This window comes from Gasterosteus aculeatus, chromosome 16 (assembly GCF_964276395.1).
Source record: "Gasterosteus aculeatus chromosome 16, fGasAcu3.hap1.1, whole genome shotgun sequence".
NCBI lineage: Eukaryota > Metazoa > Chordata > Actinopteri > Perciformes > Gasterosteidae > Gasterosteus > Gasterosteus aculeatus.
Window position 1 is genome coordinate 17,017,663 of NC_135704.1, and position 24,226 is coordinate 17,041,888.

Here is a 24,226-nt window from a genome sequence, read left to right on the forward strand (position 1 = left end):
TCCTCCGCTGTTATTGAAACTATTTCCAACATCAAACCCGCACCGGCGCATTTTGCCCTTTGTCTTCATCACGCCGCCTTTTCTCTAACCGAGCTGTTCCACTGTCTGAAGGTGCAGAGGATCGTTGTTCATTGATCGCCGGGGATTATGCAAGATTGTAACAACCCGAATGTGTAAAATCGTGATTATCAGCACGCGTTAGATGAGGGATGAGGGATTTGGGAGACGGCTCTCCGCTTCTGGTTCCATTTTCTCCGCGGAAGTAACGACGTGATTGGACCAGTGGACCGTTTTCACCTGCTGTGAGCTCTAACTGCTCAATCGCTGCCCTGCAACCCTCCTAACAACGACGGCCGGGACCTGAAACACTTTTACCTGTGACTTCCTGCCACACATTGCGAGTGGCGATTTCTGTCTCTCGCTGCTCTTGTTTAAAGACGCCAACCGCTCCATTGACGATGGCTCCGCGTGCGGACGTGCCAGTTTCAGGCAGCGGCCGTTGTGCTTCGTTGGAAACGAGCCATCGACCATTTCCAAGCCGACCTCGTGTATTTAATCCGCAGGGAAAAAAGCTGCTCATCCTCTCCCGGAGGACGGCTGATGCGCCGATTCGGAGTTTTCACAATCAGTTCTCCAAAATTTCGGGGGGGAAATATGAGAACACAAACAAATTGAAGTGTGGAGGAAACCAGGAACAATGTTGCCACTTACCTTCCTGCAAGCCGCGAGATGAGCTGAATGTCAATGTTTCTGAATCGGCATGAATAAAAAAAACACAAGTGCTGCTGTTGCTTGGTGAACTTTGAACTTGACCCCTCGACATTCAACGACGCCCACTGAAAACACCCCGTCACTTAGACTGAATGCAGATCTCCCCAAAACGGCAAATCCAACTCTGCAGGGCCAACTTTTTGTTCCCGCGAGTGGGCCGAGACGCACCTGCGTGTTTGTTCCCACCGGGAGAGAAAACGTCTCTTGTTGATGTTTTAGAATCTGTTAAGAGTCATCGCGCCTCGTTAGAATTCAGCACGGCGCTGCCAAACACGCACACGCACACGCTCCCCCAGAGGCCCACATTACGCAGTATAATGTTGGACTCCTCTCCTCCTCCCCACGTACTTAACCTCGTGCCTCACCTGCGTGTTTTCAAGGTAACAGCGAGAGAAACCCCCGCCTCCGCTGGCCGGATGCTGCGGGCTGCGGTTGTTCTTGGAGGCGGAGGGGAGGGTGGGGGGGGGGGGGGGGGGGGTGAGGGGCCTCGTGGGACGAACCTCTTCCCTGGAAATGAACCGGCGTCCACCTTTCGTGTGTCATCTCTGCCTCTTCTCCCCGGCTGCTTGTACACCTACGTCGTCCTCCACATCGTCCCTCCCCGTCTCGTTGCTCTCTTCCTCCTCCTCCTCCTCATTCCGCCTCCTTCTCCCACGTCAAAGAGTGAAAACACACGAACACAGTGGATAAAGACTCTTAGATGTGGTGCAAATTTAACAGAGCGTTGGAGGTCTTTTTTAGTTTTTTTGGGGGGGTTACGTAACATTACGTAAATGCAGCTGTAACAGCCTGAACATTCGGGAGACGCTCGGCCTTGAGCTCGCTGAAATATTTCTTGACAAAACTTCGATTCCAAACTCCCCTGATATTATAACCTTAATATAAATCAGATGGCTGAGAATCCTGACTGACACAAATTCGAGCCCTTTACCTGAGAACACAGTGCGTCGGGATGCCAGGAGGACCGATTCCTCCTCATCCCCCGTGGTCTCCTCTGTGACCACCAGGCCCCGGCGGCCAGCTCGCCGATTCACCCCACAGCAAACCGTAACGAGCGCGGCTGTGGTGCTCAGCAGCCGGGGAGAGAAAACCAGGGGGAAGAAAGAAGCGAGGAGCGCTGTTTGGTTTCCAAGCAACAGTTAGCGCTGGGTGCAGCGAGAGCTGCAGGGTGGGTTCCCTGCGTTCCCATGTTCCTGCCTTCGTCTCCGCATTCTCTTCCTGAGGAATTTGACCCGGCCGACCTCTCCGAATATGTCTGGATTCACCCTCCCCTCTGACACACAATCACGGCGCACTGTAATCGAAAGCCTCCACCACAGCAAATCTCACTCCCTCTTTTTTTGTGCGTCTTCGTTGGCCGCGGAGCTGCAGCGCGGACGGCGTCAGGAGGCTCTTTTGATCCCGTTTTTTTTTGCGCCCGATCTTTCCTGCTGCGTGTGGGGCCTGATGCACGCACGCACGCACGCGCTACACGTGAAGTGTGTGTAACCTGCTGCATGTGGCTGCTGCTGCCGCGCAATAAACGGTCCGAATCCAAAGCATCAGCGGAGATCCACCGACTAAGAATTGGTGCTTTGCTGAAACTCGATACACGTGAAAACAGAAAGAAGTCATTGATGAGCTAAAAGAAAGTAACTGAGTAGAGAAAACTGGAAGAAACGAATGGATCACCATGATATTTCTAAAAAAGACCCCCCTTTAAACCCTCTTTTAAATGCGCACACAGTCTAAGACATGCCATAAAGGAAGGTAAATCTGTAATATCAGATACAGCAATGTCTGATAGTGTGCGTTTGTGCGACACAAAGAGGAGATGGTGTGTTTGCCTGCAGTGGGGTGAAACATGGAGGTGTACGGGCGGCGATCCGACAGAAGGCCATCTGAGAGCACGGTGCACACTCCATCTGGACGCACATTCGCTGTGAAAAGGAGTGTGAACGAAGAAGAAAGACACACACACACACAGAGAGAGAGAGAGAGAGAGAGAGAGAAGGTAAAATGTCTCACTTCTCCTTTCAGCTGATGGCTTTTATTTCATACATAACTTCCATAATACCCATTCACACAAGTATAAAGCATCACATACAACATTATGTATGTGCTGCAGATTGTTTAAGCCTCTTTCATGTTTTCCCTCACAGTACATTGACAAATGTGTCCACTGCGTTGTTGCGTTGCCAGTTTTAACACTTTAAAGGATGTAAAACAATATCCGTGTACAATTTAAAATGGATGAGCTTGTTTATTTAATCCTTTGAAACCAGGCCTACATGTGAGATCATGTTCCTGCATAATCTTTGCCTAATCTCACAGCCAAAATGTATAATATAAAGAACCACATCTCCGTGGTCTGAACACTGCTACCTGCATATTTAATTATAATTTTAAATCCACTTAAACTGGAATTATGGGGGGATTAAACACATTCACTTGGCAAAACATTTTTTTTTTTTTTTTATTGGAATGTCTAAATAATTGAGAAAAAAAGGACACAAGAGAGAAGTACGGCTCCGACTGCGCTGCGTCTCCGTGGCCCTCTGCAATTTCCACGTATTCAAGTAACACGCATGTGTTTGGCGTGAAATTTCCCCCTTGAATGCAAATCAGCCTCATGCTAAACAGCCCATTCACAATTATCAGCTACAGCGGAGTGATTAGAAATGACTCCGATCTGGTCACTGAAGCCTGTTTTTATGGAGTGATTTCACTCAGTTATTCAGGGAGGCAGTGACAGTTTAAATATGAATAAATATGTAATGTTTGAATAAGAAAAAAAAAAAGAATAATTATTCAAATGCATGAACTGATTGTTTCTTCCATCTCTCTCTTTTCCCCAAATCCTGGACTTGAATTGCTTTCAGGAGAATTGGATGGAAGTGGCACTTTGGCAAGAAACTCGTGCCTCGACCTCTCAGGTTGACTCCACTCACAACCTACGCGTCGGCCTCAAGTGCGTCTATATTTTGCTGCATATATAATCGCGGTCACGTACAAAAAGGGCTGATCGCACACAGACGCAGAACCTTGCAGGCGTGTGTGCGGCAGCCCGATATCTTCCGGGAATCGGAAACCTTTAGTCATTTGTAGAACCGAACGATTTGTTGCGTTGCATTGTGCGACGTTTTATGTCTCGGACACTTGTTTATGTAAGAAAGTGTCCTGCAGCGTTTGTTTCTTTGTTTTTTTGTTACTCGGCTACATTATGTCAGGTAGAAGAGTCGAGCAAACGCTGGACTTTCCCCCAGGACCGAAAAAACCCAAACCAAATAAAACCCCAATTAAACAGTGACCTTATGGTTGTTACAGAGAATCACATTTTTATTTGAACACATGACTTTTCCTAAATGTAACCGGGAAGTTTTTTTCCACCAAACCCACCTGATGCGAGTAATATGTAATATGAGACGCTACCAAATGATGAAATACTAAAGTACACACACTACTCACATAATAATAATATAAAATGTAATATTTTCTGGCCTATTGAATGCAATTTCTTGGCTCAGCTAACATTGATCTGCATTCAGCTGATATGTATATTAAGTTTGCTGGACACAATCTCTCAGTTGTGTCTCGTTGTCTCAACAGTTGGTTTTACATAATGATATTTTATAAAATCGTCACTAAAAACTGCAACATGGGTCAGGTCCTGCTCGCTCCGTGCATAAAGACCATGGTGCTCGGTTAGGTTCATGTGTAAATGGTGAAATACTTGATTGATGTGGGTCAGTGAGACGATGCGTGCACATGCACGCATTCGTTTTTTGCTTATAAACAACCTTGCATGCACTTAAACGGAATAATCTCAAATATTGCGGTGGTGTTGAGGGTGTTGACCTTTGGCCTTCTAATCAGCACTCAACCCGCTGCGGTGCGTTGCGTAAGGGAGCAGCGAGCGCTCGTCACATCCTCCTACGGACGCCTGAGCAGTCACGACTCCCGCCGATGTTCTCCATCCGTCCGCTCCGCCTGGCTAACGCAGACTTCACCTCAGCCTCTGCCCCTCAGTCCCATGAGAGCACACACACACACACACACACACACACACACACACACACACACACACACACACACACACACACAGTCAAAAGGGTGCTCAGGCATGTACAGGGTGCATATGTTCATTCCCACCAGTATGAGGGAAAAACACAATAAAGTATGTATGATATCGGAGAAGTGAGTTTAGGATGGAGGGTAGGATGCGGTTGTGTGTGTGTGTGTGTGTGTGGAGGAGGGGGGCGGAGAAGAGGCCGATCTAAAATCAGATCACTCGTCCGGCCAAATGTTGGAGGACGAACACCTACAGCGGTAAATGTTCCTGCTTTGTGATACACATGATATGATCTGCACCATTCTGCCAGTCCCTGAAGGCCCTGCATCCTTTTTAGATGTTTGGTTTTTTTCTGCTTACAAGGAGAGGGTTATTTCACCGTGGACCTGAAGCAGCCTGTGGGACCTCAGCGGCCCCCCCGGGCTCCGAGAAGCCCGTGGCCGAGAATAGCAGGCAGATCCTTCGCACCATCTGATGCTTTTTCATGCAGCACTGTCTGCAGGGGGAGAGAAGAACCCTGATGAATAAATATGAAGATAACCTGCACCTCTGCAACGCTTCTTTCTCTTTCCGTCCCCCATATGCTTCTACTGAAGAGAGGGAAAAAAACAGAGATTTTCAAAAGAAGCCTCGGGGCCATTGTATTCGTCTGTGTGCTCATGCACGTGTTGCTGTGTGTTTGTGTACGTGTCCAACTGTCTCTCTTTGTGGGCCATCATCTGAATGCGTGCATACGCATTTGTGTGTGTGTGTGTGTGTGTGTGTGTGTGTGTGGGCGGCACCGTGTAGGAGTGTGCACTAGCTTTTTGACAGAGCCTCCAGTAGCGCGCATTTGTGAATCTTTTGTTTTATTCTCCATCTCCTATTCAGCTGCGCAGTAATCACACCTAGCAGTGCCGCTCAGCGCCGCTGCCCTTGAATGAAGAGAAACAAAGGAAAAGAGCCGTGAAGACAGTTTCGAACAAATCCTTTGTAATGATTAAAAAATTGATAATTGACACGGAAATAACAGACCTTTTTCCACCAAATATCAGTGCAGCCTCACAAGCCAACAATCACAAAATAACAAACCAGATCCTGCTGCGTATGTAAAGAAACAAAATTGTTTTAATTTGTAAATACCAAAATAGGACCTTCTTTGGATTCCCAGAGGATCTGCTGTGACGGAGAGCTACCGGGTACACAAATATACACAAAAACTACACAAAAACGGAAGAAGACTGACAACAATTGAAGAATATTCTTTACATCATTTTATTTTTAAGCACGGGCAAGTGTAACACAGGCCAATTAAATACAAATGAACTAGTCAATGTGATAGTTTTAGTATTTAAAATAAATAATTTGTCATAGTATTTCATATACTATATTCATACTCAGGGATGTAGTATGGATATTCATACTCATATATAATTGAAATGAAGGAGCAAACTCACAGATGCACACTTTTCATTTTTTTTATTCTACGTGAAAAACAGGAAAAAGTGACAATCAGAACAAAGTCAGGTGGATTCTTATTCATCATTTCCACTTGATGAAAATATCACAATGTATGACGTCCCCTGTGTCATTTTAAGAGACGACAGAGACTCAACATATCACAAGACAGCTCACTGGAAGACCAGGTCTTTAACTGGATCTTTTCATGGACCCGTTTTAGTGGTCTATAAACACGTCATGCTACGCTAAAAGCTTAGCTTCATATCCAACTTGCATCCGATGTGTTTTTGTGGATCAATGTTGTTTTCATCAGTGACAATTTACAAGGTCCATGCCGTGACAGACCAGACTACTTGACCAAGGCCAGTTATCATTCATCAACAGGGCGGATCGATTCCATTGCTGCGTACCTAGCATTAGCATTAGCATTAGGTACCTGTGCTGCAAAGGCCGCACTGTGCAGGAATTCAACAATTCACATACAAACACCTCCAATTTTTCGATGCATTTTGGACCTTCACTAAGTTGCATCTGCAGATGTACCAAGGTTTTTGTATCGGTGAGAGCCGTGTTTCCTGGGACTACGTTTAATAAGCTCGCTGGGCAGTTTGTCAGGTGCACATGGTGGTTTATTACAAACCACCTCCTATAATTCCATTCTGTAGAAAAGGTTGAGCCCTTGTAACAGTGTACTATGACATGCATCAAGCGTTTGTGATGTAGTCTCCAGTGTTTGCAGGAAACAAGTTCCTCATGTTTAACTGCTAGTTAAGGTTTTGGAAAGGATTGTCGTTTGGCTTAAAATAAATGCAGGAATGGCGTAAAGTAAGAAAAATAAGTCAAAGATTAGTCAACATTGACTTCTAGATTTCAAACAGCAGCCTCCTGTGGGAGACTTCATCCTTCCTGGTTCCAATGACGTGGATTACAAACAGGTTTATTTAGTTTTGTATTAAAGTGCATTACTTGTCCTACGTCTACCTAAAAGTGCATGAGAGAAAAACTTAATTTAATTTAACACAAATCAACCCACGAAACATTCACACGCTTTTACTACTAACGATTCTCACAATTCGTTATTGAAACAATCATTTTCAGGATCACAATTATTCAATAGTACCTGGCAAGGCAAGGCAAGGCAATTTTATTTGTATAGCGCTTTTCATACACAAGGCAGACTCAAAGTGCTTCACATCCTAACATTTCATACAATAAGGTGAAATAAAATGCAGGAATTAAAAGACAATTAAAAACAGCAAATAAAATTTGCAAATTTAAATTGTTTATTTAATGGCAGAGGTTAAAAGTGCAATGTAGATCAAATTTAGCAGAAGGCGAAGCTGAACATAAAAGTTTTCAGTCTTGTTTTAAACGTGGTCAGAGTTGGGGGAAGTCTTAAATCTTCAGGAAGTTTATTCCACCTGTTCGTTGCGTAGTAACTAAATGATGCTTTCCCATGATTTGTATTTACTCTGGGAATCACTAACAGATTGGTACCTGGTTCCCAAACTTCTCAGCTCTTCTCTGCAAAAAGGATTATTGGTTGTGACCTGGGGTCATGTGATTGTCGGCCGACCAACTAACTGATTAATCAGGAAATATTAATAAATAAATAAATAAATAAATAAGGGCCGTTTGAAGCCCCAATGAGGTGACATTTGTCTCTATAGATCTGTGGCAGTGAAGTCCTTGCACAGTGTGGACCTGGTGAATGCAGATTACATTACATGTCATTTAGATGACGCGTTTATCCAAAGCGACTGACATTGCATTTTTAACCCGTACCAACCTTGCGGTTCTCGGCGCACCCCAGATGACCCCAGATGACCCTCAGCAGTTACTGCACACCACAGGAGGACTCTGGGTTAAACAGCGCTTGAACCCATCGTAATCGGATGGTTTGTCATCCTTAAGTTCAGCTCGGTGAGATTCAGCCGACACCTACTCTGTCTCGACAGGAACGGAGGATGTAACCCAACACCGGGTCCGCCGTTGCCACGGATACACAGCGTTCTGTCTGTCGGTGGCACCATATAGGGCAAGTACGGTCTCGTTAATGCGGCAGGCGTATTCGCACCACTTGTTTCACACGCTTAAGTTGGAAATTCAGGTTGACACCGTTTCATCAACCGTCAAAGTGATGAGAAGCTTTTGCATCATCCAAAAAGACCTGTTTGGGAGTTAACTGTGAGGGACATGCTGCCGATCAACGTACCTGGTCATATATTTCCCTTTGTTGCTCGGTGACTGGTGGCTGGCATACACGCACACCCACAATTAATCACACAACTGTCTGTGTGTGTTTGCGTGGCAATCAAAAAACAGTTTTCCGAATGCCGCCGAGATCAGAAAGAGACAGACAAAGACACGCTTTGCCCCATGCGGAGAGATGTGAAGTCAATGATGTGTCGTGCAATAATGGAGTCACATTTCTGCCTCATTTGTGCTGCCAAAAACTCCCGGCAACTCGCAGCTCGTCTCCGCTCGCGCGCCTCGCCGCATCCCGTCCGCGCACGCACAACCTCGCAAGCAGCCGTGACGCGCGGGAGGAGGGAGAACGCGGAGGTCAGAGAAAAAAGGAGGCTCCTGACGGAAGGTAAAAAGAAGGTTGTGGGGCCTCGGAGCCTAAAGCCGGGGGGGGGCGGCGTTGGATTGTAATGCAGGGGTCAGTTATGTTGTGTTTTAAGTTGTCAGCGGCCGATTTCCACAACGGAAACTCACAAAAATCTCAACATGTTGAGCGTCTGAGCAGTTTGGCCATAGGATATGTCGCATTCTTTTGCCGTGTGTCAGAAATGTTTATGTGTGTGTGTGTGTGTGTGTCTGTGTCTGTGTGTGTGTGGGGTATCTGCATACTGTGGCTTCCTGGTGTGCAGGATGCATGTGGGGGCAGAGACAAAGCACCTGGCTGAAAAGGTGAGTCACAGAAGCAGGTAATTGCTCTGACATTTACTTCTAATGAAGGATTGGGACGATAATGGGACCTATTTGCATTAGTAGAAAAAAACACACACACACACACACACACGTAGAGGCAACAAACGCACACATGCACACTTAAAGAGCCCTCCTCAACACTTAGCACAGTGCAAAGCTGCGCTCCAGAGCCTGACTCACACACATTACGCGCCAATGCGGAGGAGGGAGAAAGTGCATTGAGGCCTCAGACGAGACGACGGTGAAGAGGACGAGCGCGGCGCAGCGGGGACGAAGGACAGGAGGGGAGACGAGGGGAGAGAGGTCACCGACGCGGGAGACGCTGGTGAGATTACTTGCAAACACCCGTCAGACAGTTGGCGAAGGAATAGAAAGCGAGTTCAAAGTGTGGTCTAGAAACCCGCTCCGTCCACGGGACGAGGGGAGAATTCTCGCCAGCAAAACAAAGAGTTTCCAACAACATTTCCAGTTGCTCTCTGATTGTATTTATTAGAAAAAAAGGTGACGGGTAAGACGTCGCGCATCGAAACGGGGGGTTTCCCCTGTCACCGGTCGGCGCATTTGCATGTGTGTGTCTGCGCGCGTGTGAACGTGTGTGCGTACCCGGAGCTCATCAGCATGTTTAAGTTCACATCTGATGTCACCGTGCTTCCCCTCGGCGAAAAGGGATGATTGTGGTTTATCACTGAGTCACTTCATCACTGTGGTTTCCCTCTCTATCAGATACAACCGCGCGTGTGTGTGTGTGTGTGTGTGTGTGTGTGTGTGCGTGTGTGTGTGAAAGGGACGGCGAGAACAATAAGAAGACGATGACCAGAGGAGTGAGGGCCTTCTCGGGGGCAGACGGATGCGAGGCGGCTTGTCCTAAACGTTGGGACACGGCGCTCGACCCCCCGCAGCCTCGCCTCTCACTCGCTTTCACTTTGTTCCTCCAGAGGCTTTTTTTGTTGTTGTTGTTGTTGTTTTTGTTGTCTTTTTTTCAGTTCTTGTACCCACACACCGAATAACACAAAGCACAAAGAAACCCTCGTTTAGTTAACCTTTGTCAGAGTTTTGATGTTTTTGACACACTGTAAAACGCCCATGTGGCTTTTTTTTTGGGGGGGGGGGGGGGGAATTCTGCCTTTGAATTTCCTGCTCTTTTGTTCGGAACCCCTCAACCACCAGCAGCTGATTGTCAGCTCGTGCAGAGATCACAGTGACTGTGATGGTGTATTAACAAGAGAAAAAGAGCGAGAAATGTGTGTGTCGATATAGAGAGAGAAATCTGCCGAATGCACCGGCGCAGCCCACAAGCCCCAGAAACCTCTCCTGTTGCTCTGGTAACAACAAGGACGGATTCAGGTGAGCATCTGGTTAAAAAAAAAAAAAAAAAGTGGAAGGGCACAAAAATTGATGTGTGCTCGATTTGTGTGAGCGCGGTTTGCTGTGATTTTCCTCCTTTCAAGCATCGGAGGGGGTCGCGACCCCGCGGCTCTCTGCCGGTCGGCGGCGCTGCTCCTGCCCGTCGCTCTCAGCCGCGCTCCTTTCACCCGTCTGATTGTGCTCTGCCCTTTTCCCCCCCGAACGCAACGTGGGCCCCCGGCGCAACTTCCACGCACGCACGCCGCCGCTCTCTGTGGCCCGCGGAGCATTAGCGGCCTTTGCTGTCGGCGCCGTCCTTTTCTTTACGGCGGGCCGCCGGAGGGGGGGACTTTTCTTCTTTGGATCGCGTCCCTCGGCCTGCGCACATCCTCGTGTCTCCATTAAATGAATTGCATTCAAAGCAGACGGCCCCCTTTCACAAGGTCGTCCCGCCCTCGCCATTGTGTTGCTGAAAAAACATCATTTCTCAGGCGTGGACATTTTCTTCTTTTTAAAACAATGTTTCAATCTTACCGTCTAATGAATATCTTTTTTTTTTTTTTGGGTTGCTGGTGGAGGTGAAACCCATTATGGGATGTGTCGGCGGGAAGAGGAGAGGGAGAATGAGTGAGAGGGGGGGAGTGGGGGGGACGCGGGGGGAGAGTGGCTCCGTGGCGTTCGATGAGTGGGCTGCCATGCATTCTTTTAGCCTTATTCACTGAGCGAGCGTGGGCGGCTAATTCGTGTTTGCATTCACCAGGTTTACCTAAGGGGGGGGGAATGTTTTATTATATGCTGTCTTTGAAATAGATGACTAATTGTACTCCTTTTTTCTTCCCTCTCCATCCATCTGCCCCAGCCCCATTTTCTCCCCCCCCTCCCCTGCCCTCTCTCTCTCTTCCAGGTGTTTTGTGTGACCGTCTTGCAAAGGCAGGACGGGGATCTCTGCTCTTTCGTTCAGTCAAGGTGTTCTGTGGGAGCCGCAAGACGTGATGCTCGAATCCTGTGGAAAAAGAGGTGTTTCTTTAAAAAAAAGAAGAAAAAAAAAATGTCAACGGCTGAAAAGCACAAAGAGCAAAACAGACGCGGCCTTGGGAACCGAGAGGAAAAAATATAGTTTTTTCAAAAAATGAAGTGAGAGGCGGTAAGACAGTTAGAAAAAAAAAAAAAGAAAAGAAAAGTGAGAGCGAGAAAGAAAGAAGTGCATTTCCCCGACATGAGTCACTTCTGAGTGAAAGCTTTGTAATTTAAGCCGCACGCACCGAAAGAAAGAACGAAAGAGGGACAGATGCAGCGGCACCGACGTGGAGAGACGTGGACATTTACCCAACGCCGAAAACGGCAGCACCGTGCGTTCCTGACGTTACAAAACCATCTGGGTTAATTCCAATTTAAAACAGTGCCACAGAACAGGTGGACTCGACATTATCTGCACGTTGGCGTTCCTCTAAAGTGGATGTGGTCCACGGTGTCTCTCACACTTCAACCACCACATCCTCCCGTGGAGCTTCATTTATGCACATTGAAAAGACAAGCGGACGCCGACAGGACGCAGTTTGTCATTTCGGATCATGGTTGTAATTGTTATGTAATTGTTAGAATGTTTAATGCAAAAAAGTTCCAGCGAGTGTCCCCGAATGTCTTCGGGCAGGACTTAGTCAAGTATCAAGTATCAAGAGTCAAATATTGACAGTGGGACCATTTTCGACAAGGAAGTAATATCTCGTATGGAAAGTTCCCGTCGAGGGCTTTCTAGATAAATAGAAACCAATGCGTGTCAATGCGACGATAACTGGCGTAATCAACTGAATCAACGGGTTTAACAGTGGAGGCGTGTCTGCAGACAATAATACAGATAAGCTCAATAATACAGATAAGCCTTAATTGTTTGTTTTTGTACTCAACACGGCAAAATTGATTCTGCTTTAATGTCAGTTCTTGTATTTATTGTATCTTTGTTGATGAGTTTGCCAGAAGTTTTATACCTGATAACCGTTCCGATGTCTCCGTACTGGATGCAAATACCACTTTATATATTAAATACACAAAAATACAAAATACTATTTGAAGGATGCTGCGTCACCAGGAACAAACATGGAAAACATGTGTGTTTTTTTCACCATGAACTGCCTCAAATCTACTCTGAGCGCCTGTTCTAATTTATTCTGGTCTGGATGGCAACAGTGCTCCAACCACACACACACACACACACACACACACACACCAGCACACGTGCACAAATCTGCACGTGTTCCCAAATGTCCACTTGACAGCTGGTGTTTGCAAAGAAAAAAGAGAAAGAAAAGGTCAGTTGGCCTTTTGTGTTTTTTTTTTCTTCATCTTTAGAAACAAAAACAGAGACACATGTTGTGAGTCAGCACAGTGTGTCACGACAACCCGTCAGAGCCGACCGCGTCCTAGTTCGAGGGCGATGTGGACCGGCGCGGTGCCGCCTACTGCCGGGGCATCGCCGCGTACGTCTGTGAGGACACAAAGGGCTCGTTGTAACCACATCGCAACAATTCTTAATGAAAATAGAGTCATGAATATATCGTCAGAAATGTGCGGCGGTGACGGTCAAGAGTAACAATTGTTCTGCAGAACCAATGAAGAACCTTTTGCATTACATTTCAATGCAAACATAAGGCCCCATTCCTTCTTCCAGGACTCATAACGAGGTATTTCATCGCTGCAGGCTTCTGTAAATCTGTACGCACGTGTGCAGCAGGCTCGTACTTTCACACAGGTTCTGTTATGCAAAGCACGTCAACCGACAGAGCAAACAGCGACACTGAGGGGTAAAATAGATCCTCTTGCTTCTCCCTAAAACTCAAACTGTGAAATAGAAACCAATGCCTCACGGGTATAGCAAGTGATGCTCTAAGGAGGTGGAATGTTAAACCTGAATTCACTGATTTCCTGCAAAAGTTCTATTCAAAGTGGGGGGGGGGGGGGGGGGTTCCCCACTGACGATCCTATTCAGATTCCATTTCTGACCCCGATGCAGAAAACCTCCTGCAGCCCACCGGCGGTAGAAGACGCCCCCCTGACGGCGGAAGGACTCCGACCCGGTTTGGAAACCGAGCCGTAAGCGAGGGAAATCAGACACCTCTGCCCCGAAACAGGGAATAGAGCGATCCTTCCAAAGAGCACACACTCCAAACTCAGCGGCGTGGGCGGCTTTGATCCGCCAGCAGTGAAACTATTATCAAAAGGAGCGCAGGCGATAGAGCGGTGCGGAGCAACGTTCCTCCCAGTCGTCCTCTTATCGCACAGCTCTCGGGTCACGCACTGTGTGGACAAGTGCGCTCACACGCCGCAGTTTCAGGAAAATGTGCGCGTGAACGAGAGCGGGGCGGCGCTCTAAAGAGGCCATCCTTCTGGGGGGGGGGTCCTTGAATAAGATGCTTGACAACAAAAGCAAATGTGATCTTCTGTACCTTTTACTAAGTATATGTATATATATATATATATAGTCCCATCAGCTACTGGACTGAGAAATCTCCTTTTCACCCCCCCCCCCCTACATTAATGGATAATATAATTTGTAAAGCTCCTCATGTGACGTGAGCATGAGCCGATTTGATTAGCGGCGCGGTGATAAGGATCCAGACATCGAGTGTTTTCCGCTGGGTAACCTAGCAACCCATTAGCCCGTAAACAGCGGGCTCTGACATTCGTGGCGAGCTGAGAAGTTTGAACCGTCTAATTGCTGACATCAAAGCGGACTTTGGCGAGCCATGTGACATCACCCGGCGGTACGCTGGTCACACGCACGTGGTGTTGACCCAAGCTACATAACCTCCAAGTACTCGAGGCCAAAACAACAGACCAGCCTGTGCTGAGCGCGGTCAAAGCAGCATGACGCAGCTTTCTGCTGACCGGGCATCACAGTCTTTACTTTGCCTGTGCATATTATAAGACTAAGCAAATATACATATAAATATATATATATACATATATGTTCTAGATTAGCTGATCTTTAAGGAGAAGGAATTGCTACACCTTACAGTTCCGCGTAAATGAAAAAACTCAAATATATTAAATGACGGTTTGATCCGGATGGGTTTTTTTTATATGCCTGTAAGCCTGCTGTCTTTCAAGGCAGGACCTTGAAAACACGAGTGTCTTGAAAAGGGCTTTTTCAGAGGCACAAGGTCTCTCTCTCTCTCTGCCCTGTTTTTTTGTGCTGCGGAGAAAAGCGGTTATGGAAGAAGGAACGCTCCGGCTTTCTAGCAGAAAGTCACATATTTCTAAATGAAAGGCCTTTCGCAACAAGGATGCAATCATGTTTCTCTGAAAGGGCTGTCTGCCCTTTGGCCTCGGATGTCTCTTATAGGCAAGCAAGGGAAGCAAAGGAGAGGGAACAAATGAGAACAGGCGTAATGACAAACTTTTTCTATACCTCACCCATTCGTGCTAATACGGAACCTCTATCTCTCCTGCTCCCCTTCCAGGCCGTGTCAACGTTTACTCATTATCTATCCAGCCATCCATCCATCTCGGGTATTTGAGTAGGAATTAGCTGGTATTGCCAAAGCATTGTTTCCCACGCAGCACTTTGGGTGGTTAACAGAGGAGCGTAGGAGTAGTTTCGATCCGTCAGGTAGGTCAGGTTTCTCTTAACACGTCTACATACCTGTGTGAAACTGTTTGGGTGCGTTTGGGATGCGTGTGTGTGTGTGTGTGTGTGTGTGTGTGTGTGTGTGTGTGTGTGTGTGTGTGCTCGTATTGAGACACTTAAGACGGAGGTGAGGAATCCGATTGTTCTGGATGTGGCAGGTGAACACAGCGAGGCAGCCAATCAGGTTTCTGCTTCTTCTCCAGCAACATGTTAGAAGGTTCTCCCCGTGTAGAAGGTGCTCAGTGAGTCTCATGGACAGAAAAAATACACGCAATGTAGAGCAACGTGAAGCAATGTAGAGCAACGTGAAGCAATGTAGAGCACTGCAAAACAATGTAGAGCAACGTAAAGCAATGTAGAGCAACGTGAAGCAATGTAGAGCAACGTAAAGCAATGTAGAGCAACGTGAAACAATGTAGAGCAACGCGAAATAATGTAGAGCAGCGTGAAACAATGTAGGGCAATGTAAAGCAATGTAGAGCAACGTGAAGCAATGTAGAGCAATGTAAAGCAACGTAGAGCAACTTGAAACAATGTAGAGCAACGTTAAGCAATGTAGAGCAATGTAAAGCAACGTAGAGCAACATGAAACAATGTAGAGTAACGTGAAGCAATGTAGAGCAACGTGAAGCAATGTAGAGCAATGTAGAGAATTGTAGAGCAACGTGAAGCAATGTAGGGCAACGTGAAGCAATGTAGTGCAATGTAAAGCAACGTAGAGCAACATGAAACAATGTAGAGCAACGTGAAGCAATGTAGAGCAACGTGAAGCAATGTAGAGCAATGTAGAGAATTGTAGAGCAACGTGAAGCAATGTAGGGCAACGTGAAGCAATGTAGAGCAACGTGAAGCAATGTAGAGCAACGTGAAGCAATGTAGAGCAACATGAGGCAATGTAGAGCAATGTAAAGCAATGTAGAGCAACGCGAAGCAATGTAGAGCAATGTGAAGCAATGTAGAGCAATGTGAAACAATGTAGAGCAACGTGAGCAATGTAGAGCAATGTGAAACAATGTAGAGCAACGTGAAGCAATGTAGAGCAATGTGAAACAATTTAGAGCAATGTAGAGAAATGTAGAGCAACGTGAAGCAATGTAGAGCAATGTGAAGCAATGTAGAGCAATGTGAAGCAATGCAGAGCAACGTGAAGCTATGTAGAGCAATGTGAAGCAATGTAGAGCAAGGCGAAACAATGTAGAGCAATGTGAAGCAAGGTGAAGCAATGTGAAGCTGGCTGTTTGGAAACTCCTCCGCCTTCAAAGCGAACCTGGTCCGATAATCGAAGGTGGAGTTCGCAGCTGAGGGCCTCGTTACGCCGGGCCATTAAAACGCTTTGCAATGATTAACTAAATGTGGCGTTGACAATGACACAGTTGAGAACCCCTTTTACTTTCTCGAGGGGACAACAAAGTAGAGAAAATACCAAAAGGTGAGTTGAGTCGAGCCGGACCGCGCAGTGAATACGAGGCATACGTGGTCAGAATCCAGAGAATTATTCACACACTTCCTACCCCGTACTTGCACAAGGAAAGGTCAAGAAACTCAGAATAATGGATGCTGTTAGCATATTAATACCCATGTGGGTGTAACACGTCGATGTCCATATGCTTAGTATACATTAACTGCAGCCACTTGTAGTTAAAAGGCTCCCATTTCCGTGGGGCTATTTAGCAGCTGAGTGGAGGAAACGCCGGCGCGGACGGTATTAACGTGTGACGTAGGCAGCGGCGAGAGTGTTGCGTCTCTTCTCTCGTTCGCAGTAAGTCGACTTTTCTTTATGTTCCAGCTCCTGCGAGGAAACGGACAGAATGTGGAAGCTCATTAAATGTCCTCGCTCGGTCTGAGCACCTGCAGTCGGCCAGACGCTCTCTCAGGCTCCCACACTCACACAGACCAACACGCACACGCACAAGCTTGCTACTTGGAAGCCGCTATTTTGCACTTAAAAGTCTGAATTCCCTTTGCTGTAAATTATCACATTTTTTTCAGATAACTTTAGCAATGCAAGTTTTTTATTTCATGTGCATGTGGAAAGTCGACGGCGCTCCTTTTCACTGGATGAAACAAATCTATCAACATGGACACTTTTTGTTGTTGCACAGTACAGTACGTACACCTATACGCACACACACTCTGTTTAATCCCTTTCATTGCGGGTGGCTGTGCGGGCGGATGCTGTTTAAACAGAGCGGGCCCTCAATGTGGGGCCTTCGGGGGCCCGGGGGTTTGCGCGTGTGTCTTTCACCCTGGATGTGTATGTGTGCCTCGCCGAGTTTTCTGGCCATGGGAACAATGGTCCTTTAGAATGTGAGGTTACTGGTGCGCTGACCCCTGGCAAATAAGAGCCATGTTCTGGCATTCCGGGCCTGATTGGCACTTTGAGCCTGCCGAGAGCTCAAAGGAGACACAGGAAATGTGACCGGTGTAATTGGTTATATATTAGCGGCGCATTCGGCGCTGTTTAAATGATGGAACATTCTTCAGTGACACTTAGGTGGACGGGGATGGGATTCCACCAGCCAGAGGGAGAGAGGGGGGAGGACAAAAAAGGGGTTGAAGAGGAGGGGGGGGGGGGGGGGGGGGGAAGAAAGGCAAGGTGAGTGGAAAAGAAGGTACAGAGGGCAAAGGGACGTGGAAAGATTTGTTCCAAACTGATTCAGAGAAGTGGGAGCTTTCATGCAGAAAAGGGGCGTCGCGGAGAAAGTGTCGGGGGGGGGGGGGGGGGGGGGGCGCCGCCTCCCATGTGCACGTTGTGCATTTATCCCCCCCGCGGTGGCGGACGGGGCTGCCGGGTCACATGTTCAGCGCCCTCCCTCTGGAGCGTGGCGAGCAGCGAGGGCTCCGTGCGGGGAGTGCGGTTGCGGGCAAATCAGTAGCTTGACCTTTGACCTTTCGGGGTGCTCGGGCTCAGTTGGTGGAGGCTTCGTCCCGCGGTGCCTCCTGTGCGACGTGTTTCACGACCATCGTGTTTGCTTCCCCCTTCTGCAGAAAACCCATTTGCGCGTAAAACGGATCTTTTCAAACCGGAGCAGCTCCTGTGTAAGTGGATGGAAAGCTGGTGCGCATAGATCTCCAGCCCGGGGGCCGGAAGAATGAGGTGTTACCTCCAGGGGAAGCTTCAGAGGCAGCATTCCTAGCTTATACAAAGAATTTAGGAATGCGATGGGCACCGATGGGTGCTAATGTCTTCACTGAGGAGATCTTATCTAGGCCCTGTCCATTGTAAACAAAGTGATTATTAGGGAAGTTTAGATAACATTAGTCTGGCCGAGACCCCTTTTAGCGCAGCGTTGGGACACACACACACACACACACATTGTACATGCACACCATGGTATGTGGCCTTTGGGTAAATAGAAGACGGAGATCTTCTTAAACTAAGACTGTCAGTTTGTGTCGGTCGGGCCAATAAATCCTATGGGAAGCAGGAGAACGTTGTGAAAATGTACCACCCACTCCCATCAGCGCGGAGACCGCCTTTGGGTTGGCTGAAGTTCCCAACGAGAAGATGACAGCGGCGACACAGTTGGAGACCATGTGGACCATTCAAATTCACTTTTAGTTATTTGTGGGAAGGCAGAGAGAGAGAGCACTGCTAGTAAGAGATTAATTAACAGAAACCATCCCGGTTAAATGTGTGTTACAATTATCTTGGAATCACACAAAGAACATTTTGTAAACGCAGTGCAGCAAAGCGGTGTAACTGCATTCAGCACCATCAGCCTCCATCCGTCAACATCCTCACACCTCGATGTGTTTCCCAGCATGCTCAGCGTGCATGCGCCTCTATTTCCACTGCCTGCACAAGCAAGCTCACTTCAACCGTTCCACCACATATTTCCTCCTTACTCCAAACATTGTCCTCATGCGCAGCGTGACTCTCTCCCGAGCTATTTCCTATATCTGCTCGCCGGCGTGCACACGCGCCCTCGCGCCCGTCCTGGTGTGTGTGTGTGTGTGTGTGTGTGTGTGTGGCTGCGAGGAGGGCGAGTTGATTCATATCCTGGGTTGGTAGCCGGGAGAACCGAAGAGCATTCCAGCGCATTCCATGCTGAGGTGAGCAGCGGGGCGGAGGGGAAGACGCAGGCATGTCTGTGGATGTCAGTGACTCAGACCTCTCGGGATCATCTGTCCTTCTTGAAGGAGGCCGCCACGGGTTGGAGCCGCCCAGAGGCTCGGCTGAATTTTCACAATTCCTTTCCCGTAGACCCTCCAGGTGGGACCGTATTTCAGGTGGGGGTGGAAGGTGTGGGGTAGGGGGGGGTGCAGGGTGGTGAGGCTGGTTGTGCGTATTGATCCGTCCAAAAGGAGGCCGCCCTGGGGTGGGCGGGGGGGGGGGGGGGGGGGTGAGTGTGGGAGGGTGGGCTCCTTGTTGGTAAGTGAGTTAAAGCTTTGGGTCTTGTGTGATCAATCAGGTTGATGCGATCGGCCGAGACAAGATGTCTCCTGAGTGACCGAACCTGAGGATCACACACACACACACACACACACACACACACACACACACGGGTGCACACACACACACGACGAATATGAAAACACGCCGGCAAACAGAGACACGGGGATTACACAGGCATTTAACAAGCTCTTTGTGCAGGTCAAAGTTGACTGCAGGCCCCTCGGGGAATAGAGGAGGGGTGAAGGGCGGCTGCAGGGGCAACAAAGAGGAGCGCTGGGGAATGCATGGAGGGGGGGGGGGGGCGCTGACTCAAGGTAATAAATCTTAAAACAGACATTATAGATGCATCTCCCCCTTTCATTCATAGCGTCCCTTAATCTTGAGGACACCCGACGGAGTGCAGGACTGATTCCACGTGTTCGCTTTCGCTTAATTTCCTAAATTGTAGATCTCCAGCGGTCGGAAGGGCCCGAGTCCTGTTATCTAGAACACATCCGAGAGGGATCAGGTAAGAATGCGGAGGTGTAATCTATCACGTTTCCTCCTGTCAAAGCTGCTTCCATGAGGAACAGATAACACGGGGTCCTTTTAATGCCCCTGAACTGTGATCGATGGTCAAAGAACAGAAGTCCCCCGTCCACGGGTCGGGACCACCCAGGGACCCTAACCCCCCCCCCACAAGGACCGAAGGTCACAGGAGGACGCCAGAAAGGTGTCATTTATGTAGAACAACATTCAAACAGGCCTTTTAAGCCAATCATCTGGTGTTTTGCTGTAAAATATTGAAAGCAGTACAATTGTTTTCTTTTAATCAAATGTATTAAACTGAAAATAAAATGGATCTCTGAGGAAATCTTTTTCATGTCACCTGCAATATTCTTCCTGCTGATTTATTAGCGCCTTTCAAAAGCTTCCCACTTCTAAAGTAATCAAGTGCTCTCTCCGGGAAACGGACAATTATGAACCTCGCTCTTCTGAATTGCTGTAGAACTGAAAAGAGGATCTTTGAAGCTTGACGGATTTATCTTTTCCACTTCACAAAATCTTGTGGATCTTTTATCCTCCAAAGTCACCGTGTGAAAATGAAACGGTGAAAATGCACCAGCAAGAAACCGCTCCGCTGGCCCGCTCACAACCTTTTTAATAAATGCAAATGCGTCCAGAAATAATCTTCCAAAGACACACTTTGCATGATAATTACACCAGGTCAGGCTTTAGGGAGGTCTTCCTGCCCTGCGGCTACTTAAGGGGTCACCCCAGGTCGATGATGAACACATTACTGGACTGACAGCTCCCTCTTGCGTCAGCATGGTTCTAATCTCCATCCTACGAATGCAGGAGTCTCATTCTAGGTCTCACCAGGAGGCGGCAGGCTCCTCACAGGACACGGAAACTGCACCAAAGGTCTTTAGAAGGCTGCGGAAACCGATTCAAAGCTGGACAGGAGCTACAACGTGTCTGCTAAGTGTCACCTGCAGATGGTGGTGTCGCATACTTTACTCACGGTGAGACACGACACACACACGGATTTACACACTGACACTGATCTACTCCCGGATTGCAAATCTCCTTGAGGTAATTTGTGCGTCTTTGTGTGCAGTTTTTATGTGTCTCGTTGTTGTTGCTGTTCACCAGACATGTAGGCGGCTGCAGTAATACGTCATGTTACTAAACAAACTATTCCAACAGGTTTGCATCTCTTCTCATCACTTTGATTGTGCCACAGACTAAAGCAAAGGTTCCAAATGTTAAACATGAAACAGAACTGTCTCTTTATTAAACACACAGAATATTCCTGCAAGTTGTGTCCTATTAGCTGCACAGCCCGTCTAGCACAATCGCCAGAAGTGATGAAGCTGCCAACATTACTGACAAGTTCCCACGAGCAGCAACGTCTAACTTCTTTTAGATCGAAACAGACACGTTTTATCATGAACTTAATTCTGGTTTATAGTTTCTACCATAATAAACGTCACATCCTCAAGGAAAGGAAACGTCACTCCTGATGCGTAACGCACCGCCGTGGCCGCAGGGAAAAGAACCGAATGGTGACGTGCGGCAGCACGGGGTACCTTTCGGGTGACGGTGACGTCAGTGGAAACGCTGATTCAGCTCCGTCTCAGCTGGGGATGGAACGCTGGTCCCGTGGGGCCGGGGAGGGGGACGGGAGGGGGGGACATTCCTCAGGTTCCAGGATGTCTGCTCCGGAGGCCGAGGGCCTGTTACTCACATCAGCCACGGACGCTCCAGACGACGTCGCTGGCCGAGGAGACCTGGTTGCTCTTGTGTTGCAGAACTCACACGTTCCTTCAGACAAGGAACGCACTGAGTGCTTTTTGGACCCGGGCCGGTTTCCACTCACAATGGGGAGAAACAGCCCTGTGCTGAATTTAGCTGTGGGTTAGTTGTGAACACCCTTGAGTACTGTACCTGTATGGATATGTGTGTGCACCTTGTTCACGTTTGTTTTCGTAGCTTGTACGCGTACGGTGCAGGCGGTGTTGATTCTGCACACATATAGCTCATGGTCTCCAACGACCAAGGGGTTGCAAAACCGGCGCTAAAAAAAAAAAAAAAGAAGAAAGAAAAGCAAATGCAACGAGCTGCCTCATACTTGGGGTTTAAAAAGTGCTATCTTTGGTTTACAGAGAATAACAGGAGGCTTTAATAACCCTGAAATAAAGACGTACTCTTTGATTTCTTCAGTTAGCGCCATGCTATCGCCGGTAGCTTGAAGGAGCAGCAGCGCGGGTCGAGGCGGAAAGCCGAGCGGCAAAAGCAGCTCCTCCACGGCGCCGCAGTCACAAGCAAATGTCCCCGTAGAGACCCGGAAGATGAGCCGTTCTGTGTAATTCGTGGCCTTGAAAGCATCTTATTGTGAGTGAGGATTTTATTTTTTGTGGCACGTGGGATTTCTTTTGGTGCTCCCTTTATCTCGTCCCCCACCGGGGTTCATCCCCATGACTGAAGACAGGTTCCAAGTCAAAAAACCCAGAAGGTTTGACTCATCAAAGCTCCTGATTGATATTACGTTTCCTGCTGCTATTCTCCTCAGACTGTTTCAGCGTCCCAGAGAAGGATGCCTGGGAGAGACGGACGAAAGGCTCTGGTTCCGCTCCATGACATCCACCCTGAAGAATCTCATCACTGAAGCTTGAGCTGCTGTAGGGCGGAAGGAGGAGGACTCCTTGGAGGACATCTGAGATCCTCACCACCTCGCAGCAACTGACGCTGACTTTTGACTTTTTTTCTGGTTCACATTGAGGTCTAAAAATAAATGTTTCTTTCTCTGACTCATAAGTGCTCTATAATTGGTAGTAGATGCTCGCTGCTTTTCCATTGCAAGTAGGGCAGTTTAAATAATACGGGCAGGGCATTTTTATTTGTATAACACATTTCGACAACAGGGCCATTCAAAGTCCTTCACATAAAAACATGCAAACATAGGGCAAGGAGATTTAAAGGTTAGGACATTGAATGAAACACATTAAAAAGGTCAAAAGTTATAGTATAAAAGTACCAAAATGCAGAAATGGTCGATTAAAAGCAGCAGGATTATCTGGATTTAAAGGAGCAATTATAATAGTTCTTGGTCCAAGTTGATGTACGAGATGCTTACAAAGTATAGAATATGATACTATTGTGTATCACATTTGAGTATCCTCATGAATGCACATGTCACATAAAAAGTGACTTCTTCCTCGACTTTGATGTGACGTGATATTTTTTCCCACTATTGCGTGAGAAGGTTGCAGCGTCTGTGCTGCGGAGGCTTTGTGATCATTGGAACTGTCACTGTGGCAGAAGCGCTGCTGCCCTCTCTGAGAAATGTCCACATTAGTACAACACAGACTGTCTGCCTCTCGCTCCACAATGGGGGCCGTTTGTGTCGGCGTCAAACACTCCGGTCTTTAAAGTTGGGACACTTTGGTGAGTTTAAGCCTGGCTTTGTTTCAAAACATCTAAAGCTCCGTTCCAAAGTCTTTGTGCAGCATCTAGGGTGCTTCCCACCGATAGCCAGCCAGTTCCTACAAGGGCACAATGGATGCCAGTCCCTCCGTTATGGAGCTTGAAGTCGGATCTGTGTTGAAGCGATGAAGCAAACAACTGATAACGATTACTCGGTTCTACTCAGCGTTCTCTTCGTGCTCTTCTTGTTCTCTGACACGCGTGTCTTGCACATGGATGCACCGCTCTGCAAACGTGTCAATGAATCCACACAGCAGCTGCGTCCCGTGCACAAGATCAATGGGCGCCGCCAACATGTACGACCACGTGTTTCATATCACGGGCATGTTTTCCTCACACACGTGTTACATTGCTAAAGTAGAGTGTAATTCACCCATCGCCGTGGTCCTGCTGCGGATGCTGTTTGGGATTCGATTTAAGCCCGTCGGATACACTGGTGGAAGAGTCAAGAAGAAGTCACCGTTTAAATCGTTAAACGATTTGAAAAAGAACGTTACAGCATAGTATGTCACATAGTATGTCAGATATTTGTATTTTATTTTAGTACTGGTAGGTACACGCATGACAATGAGATGCACATTCTTATGTTGTCCTCTTCTTCTTGCACTTATTTATTCAACATTTGTTGAATATGTCAAGCGCTCCGACTAGATGAAATTAAATATTTTAGAGCATTTCCTTTCATTTCATT

The 24,226-nt window shown here is 47.5% G+C and overlaps 1 long non-coding RNA gene across 1 annotated transcript; it reads left to right on the forward strand.

The window, feature by feature from the left end:
* Window positions 1–8,299: 8,299 nt before the first annotated feature.
* Window positions 8,300–12,645, forward strand: LOC120834032 (uncharacterized). Its single transcript, XR_013453010.1, has 2 exons — window positions 8,300–10,543; window positions 11,403–12,645. It is a non-coding gene; the product is annotated as an uncharacterized LOC120834032 (long non-coding RNA).
* The last annotated feature ends 11,581 nt before the right edge of the window (window positions 12,646–24,226 follow it).